This window comes from Sitophilus oryzae, unplaced genomic scaffold (assembly GCF_002938485.1).
Source record: "Sitophilus oryzae breed Bouriz unplaced genomic scaffold, Soryzae_2.0 scaffold_1062_pilon_pilon, whole genome shotgun sequence".
In the NCBI taxonomy this organism is placed as follows: domain Eukaryota; kingdom Metazoa; phylum Arthropoda; class Insecta; order Coleoptera; family Curculionidae; genus Sitophilus; species Sitophilus oryzae.
In genome coordinates, this window is record NW_022145685.1 from 699,634 (window position 1) to 705,425 (window position 5,792).

The following is a 5,792-nucleotide window of genomic DNA, read 5'->3' on the forward strand; positions in this document are numbered from 1 at the left end:
ATTTATCTGGAATTTTGTGATATAAATAAAACATTTTGCTTCTTTAATATGCTTGGATAAGGATAATCAATTCTAACTAGAGAGGGCAAAATATAAAAATATATCGATATATTATACTATTTAATATACAGAGTTAATATGCGTGTAAATGCTAACAACTACGTACGCATTAGACCAGTGAATGTCGATTTTAAAGAAGTTTGTCGAACTTTACTAGTAATTGTTAGATGTCACTAGTGTGGACAACATTTACTCAAAGTTGTCAGTGAAAGCCATTCTATTGTACCGGGTGGCTTATTACATAATATACCATGTAGAGAGCATAAGGTCTTAAGTCCCTCCCCCAAGCTTAGTTCAGCAGTAATATTAATTCACGTACAACTTAACAAGTCTAGCTAGAGACGTGAGAAATATAAAATAACATGCGACCGGTGCTATCCCCAAGTCTCTTCCTATATTTGTACAACTGTAAAATAGTGCAGTATACGTATTCTTTATCATTACATTAAAAACATGACTACAAATATAGAACAAATGAAATATCAACAAAAATATAATTTATTTATTAAATAATGTGTATTCTATTAATTTATTTAAAATATAAGTTAGACACTTAAAGAAAAATAATAATAAACAATAAACATTGCTATTTCCTGGTAAACAGCAATGTTTAAAATACTAATGTCCTTTGGCAATTGGGGTATTTTCGGTAATATTTTTGTTCAAGCACATTTATTCTTTTTTATCTGCTCTCTAGTAATGATCTTGCTGATTTACTTCTTTTTTGTGATTGCGAACCATAAGTTTTTCTGGATAAAGTTACTGGTTCTATAATAATATTTTCAGCCAATATTTTTCCAATAGCAACATCGCCTTGATAATTCCTGCCTATAGAGCCATTTACCGTCCTCGACCCCTCCAATATATAATATATAATAAAATAATATAATATTGCTTATATTAAAATATTTCACCCAAGATATATGTATAGTTAATTGACTGAAATAATAAATTTGGGAAATTTTTATTTTTTAAATTAACCATAATTTTTTCTGCGAAAAAATGGTGACAAAACAGTTTCGGTTGAACTTTTCGCACAAAAACATTTCAAATTTATGATTTCAGTCTAATAACTATTTAGTCAACATGTTTAATTTATGTTAATGATGACAGGTATTGATAATTTCGATTTCAAATATCTTAAGGATCGTTACTCGTGGCGATTTTTAGCAAGAAATCTTTTTTACGTAGAAAATGTCGTAAATGTATATTTTTTACTCGGTAGTTATTACTCTTCAAATCAGTTAAAAAGTATGTAGGTGGCGCCCCCTACAAGTAGGAATCATATTGACATCAAAATCAAATTTCTCATGTCAAAAAACTCCTAGATTTTCATCCAAATACTGACGTTATATCATAAATCATTGGGAAAAAATCGAAATAAAAATAAAACTTCTGCACCCTGTATCTCCGAATCTAAGCATTTTCGGACATACATTTATACGAAATTTTTTACTTATTTTTATCTGTAGAATATGCTGCCGAAGTTTCCGGAATACATTTCGGACCACCCTATATATCAGTATCATATAAATCAGTCAAAACGAATTGAAATCATTTTGATAAATTTTGTTTAAACAAAGAAAATTTATATAAACTTAGCAGTATATTCCTTAGATATAAGTTTGAATGTAATGTATGCTATGCACCTTGGTATTCATAAAGAAACAAGTTGTAAAACCACTTAAAATTACATTTTTATGACGCTATGTATGACAACAATATGGATAAAAACAAAGATTTTAAGACAAAAAAAATATGGCGGAGGTCGACATTGTTGATTGTTGTTTTCATTTTGAAATCCACACACAGACATAGGTACTTAGTTTGACATTTTATTTAGAAACAGTGGCTACTGAAAACGGGAACATCTTGTACACAAATTGCAGAAAATGTTTCGAAACAGTTCCTCTAAAAGTTTCGATTCCGCATCGAAACATTTCAAGAAACGGCTAGTGTCATCAGATTGGAAACACACGTAATAAATTCATATAAAATATATTTTATTATATTTTTCGAAAATGTTTCCTATTTGTGGCATGAAGCATGGGGCAAACAAAGATTTTAAGGCAAAAAAATTATGGCGGAGGTCGACATTGTTGATGGTTGTTTTCATTTTGAAATCCACACACAGATATAGACACTTAGTTTGATATTTTATTTAGAAACAGTGGCTACTGAAAACGGGAACATATTGCACACAAATTGCAGAAAATGTTTCGAAACATTTCCTCTAAAAGTTTCGATTCCGCATCGAAACATTTCAAGAAACGGCTAGTGTCATCAGATTGGAAACACACGTAATAAATTCATATAAAATATATTTTATTATAGGTTTCGAAAATGTTTCCTATTTGTGGCATGAAGTATGTGGCAAACAAAGATTTTAAGGCAAAAAAATTATGGCGGAGGTCGACATTGTTGATGGTTGTTTTCATTTTGAAATCCACACACAGACATAGACACTTAGTTTGGCATTTTATTTAGAAACAGTGGCTATTAAAAACTGAAACATCTTGCACACAAATTGCAGAAAATTTTTCGAAACATTTCCTCTAAAAGTTTCGATTCCGCATCGAAACATTTCAAGAAACGGCTAGTGTCACCACATTGGAAACACACGTAATAAATTCATATAAAATATATTTTATTATAGGTTTCGAAAATGTTTCCTTTCTTTCCATTTTGTGTCAAAAAACAGACACAATTATTAGAAACATTACCTAAAATATGTCTAAAAATGCTACTTGGGTACAGTCAAGTACCCAAGTACTGGCTTTGAGAAAAGCCAGTATCTGGGACGGTTTTATAGAGGGTACCTAGGTTTATGGCATGAATGGTTGTCGTCTCAGCGCACTCAGTATTCTGGTGTTACCCCATTTTCCACACAAAATCTGCATTCGCCGTTTTTCCTTAGCTTCAATCTACTGAGGTGTTCATTGAGAAGACAGTGTCCTGTTAAAAACCCCGTGACAATCGAAAGACTGTTTTTACTTAGATCAAGGTGTCTCATTTTTCTTGGTCGTAAGTCTTTAGAAACTTATTCGAATGTCTTAGACCGTTGAAGAAATCCCATTCCAGATTAGGGTTGGAGTCTTCCAAGTTTTGGAGTTCCGCTTTTAGTTGGTTTCCGCTTGGAGCGCAGAGCGGTTCTGATCCAGTTAGTGGAGTGTTAGCTCCTTTTCTAGTTATTGCATTTGCTTTTTCATTACCTTCTATCCCTGGGTGAGCTGGCACCCAGGGTAGGAGGACTTGGTTTTCTTTGTCTAATTTATTCAGCTTTTCTATGCATTGTTTGGCCAACTTCGAGTTGATTGATACTGAGTTGATCGTTTTTAACGCTGCTTGCCTATCAGATAAGATGGCTATTTCTTGTTTCCCATAGTTCCTATCTAAGATAAGTTGTACGTATCTTTCGGTAGCGTACTTATTCATCGGAGTAATTCTCGTCCCAAATACTCCGATCTCTGTCCCTGCATTGGTTTTGGAAGCATCAGTATACCAAGTTATGGTACGGTCTTTTAACTGCTTAGTAAGACTGCGTGTTAGTCTTACTTGCTTCAAACTTTAAAATTTGAACTGGTTGAATAATTAATTAATAAATATTTTTCTTTTTGTCATCTTAGCCATAAATATTCTACTATAATATTTACTTAAATTGAAAGTTTATATATCTTATTTAGACTAAAATATTATTAAGATTATGAATTTATATAGGTATTTATATAATAAATAAATTAATATATTTTAAAGAATAGTTAGGTATAGTGAAGTTATTTAATTGGAATGTATTTTTGGTTTTAGGTCAGCAATTTAAACACATAAACTATAAGTCGCCTTTATTTACGTTTCGACAATTGTTAGGTCTTCTTCAGAATACATTATTGTTTTCTAAAAACACAATTCAATTTCAATGTTACACTAATTAATATATAAAAAAATAGAACTTACCAATATAAACATATAACAGATGAAAAACATTTTAAAATTTACCATAAAGAATAAAAATAAAAAAACTTTTAAAAAATATTTCCAGATGGAGCGGAATGTACGCGCGGAGCGTCCTCGCTGATGTTTTTTCAATATAGCTCATCCGGACGCGTATTTACGTTTCCGTGTTCATTTCAACACCGCGCAGTCATGGAATGAGCACGGAATTGTTATTCAATATTGCTTTACAAACCCGTGTTGATTTCAACTTCGCGCCCGTTAGTGAAATCGGCACGGAAATGTATCCCAGTGTTGGTTGACAAACCCGTGTTGATTTCAAGAGCCTCAATCTCTAAATTAAATTTTCTAACATACAAATTAGGTTACTACAAATCTATGTTAAAAAAAATATTATTTACATCAGCGTACGTAGTGTTGACATTTCAAACTTTTTAGGCGCACCTCTGTAAATCATAGTTTTTTCTCAAAATGGAATATACAAAGCAATAATCTGCTGTTAGGAAAAATTATTTCCCTAATGCATTTCTCTCGGCACTACTGTCATCGGTCGTAATAATTCTTGGTTGAAATAACTTTCCGCTAAGTTTTTCCCAGAAAATGTTTTGCTGTTTGCGTCCCCAGAGCAACGGGAAGGTCCTAAAGAGTGAGCTACATTGACTCTGTGTGAATGAATAAAATTAATGTGTAGAACGACATTCAAACCTCTCTTCAATAAAGATGATGTTTTTAAAGTATGTTACGTCAATTTTAAAACAAGTATGCTTATATTTGCTTCGTAATTGAAGTTTCTCATTGCTCCTTTAGTTTTGTTTTTCGATTTATTTCTTTCTGTTAAGTTAGGTAAACTATTCGAAAATCGTAACGTAGGGGTTTAGAAAAACGTCTTTTCATTATCCAATTTGTCTTTATCTCTGCCGTTTATAATGTAACTACATTTCTCATTGTAACTGGTGGAATCAGGCAACGCATTGAACAACGAATACTGAACATCACAAGTATTAATAACTAACTGAAGAAATTTCTTCAAAGTTCAAAACCTCAAAATCATTGGTAATTTTTGTAAAACAAATTTAATAATTTCATGCTTAATTAGAAGATCGCATGTTGAAATCAACACGGGTTTGTCACCCAACATTGTAATACGTTTCCGTGCTGATTTCACTACCGGCGCGATGTTTACACGCGATGTTCACAATCAACACGGGTTTGTAAAGCAATATTCAGCAACAATTCCGTGCTGATTTCAAGACCACGCGGTGTTGAAATGAAAACGGAAACGTAAATACGCCATCCGGACGGAGCATACGCGACCCATGTGAAATCGTTCATATAAACTCATGGTACTTGCTCGATGTCGCGGACGCTCCGCTCCATCTGAAAACGCTGATATACTAAATAACCCATAATATGTCGGCGGTGTAAAGGTTTTTGACATTTTCTAAAAATAAACTACAATTTTTAAATTAGACTTAAGCTACCTAAATTGGAATTTATCCGGTATAGCCTAATATGTAAAGTACGTCTACTGTATGAAAAGAATGCGGACAAAAACATTTAAAAAACAGCAATATATTTGTTGAATCGCTAAGAGAAGACTGAGAGGACGTGGACTTGATGAGTATGTCACCGCAAAATACTCTTTTAGTTAAAATAACTATTGTACTTTAAATCAAGTTAAAACTTATACAGGGTGAATCAAAATTAATTTTGAACATTGGTACCATTTAAAAGCATTTAAAATTTTATTAAAATATTTTTAATTGGAACTATTTTAAATGGAA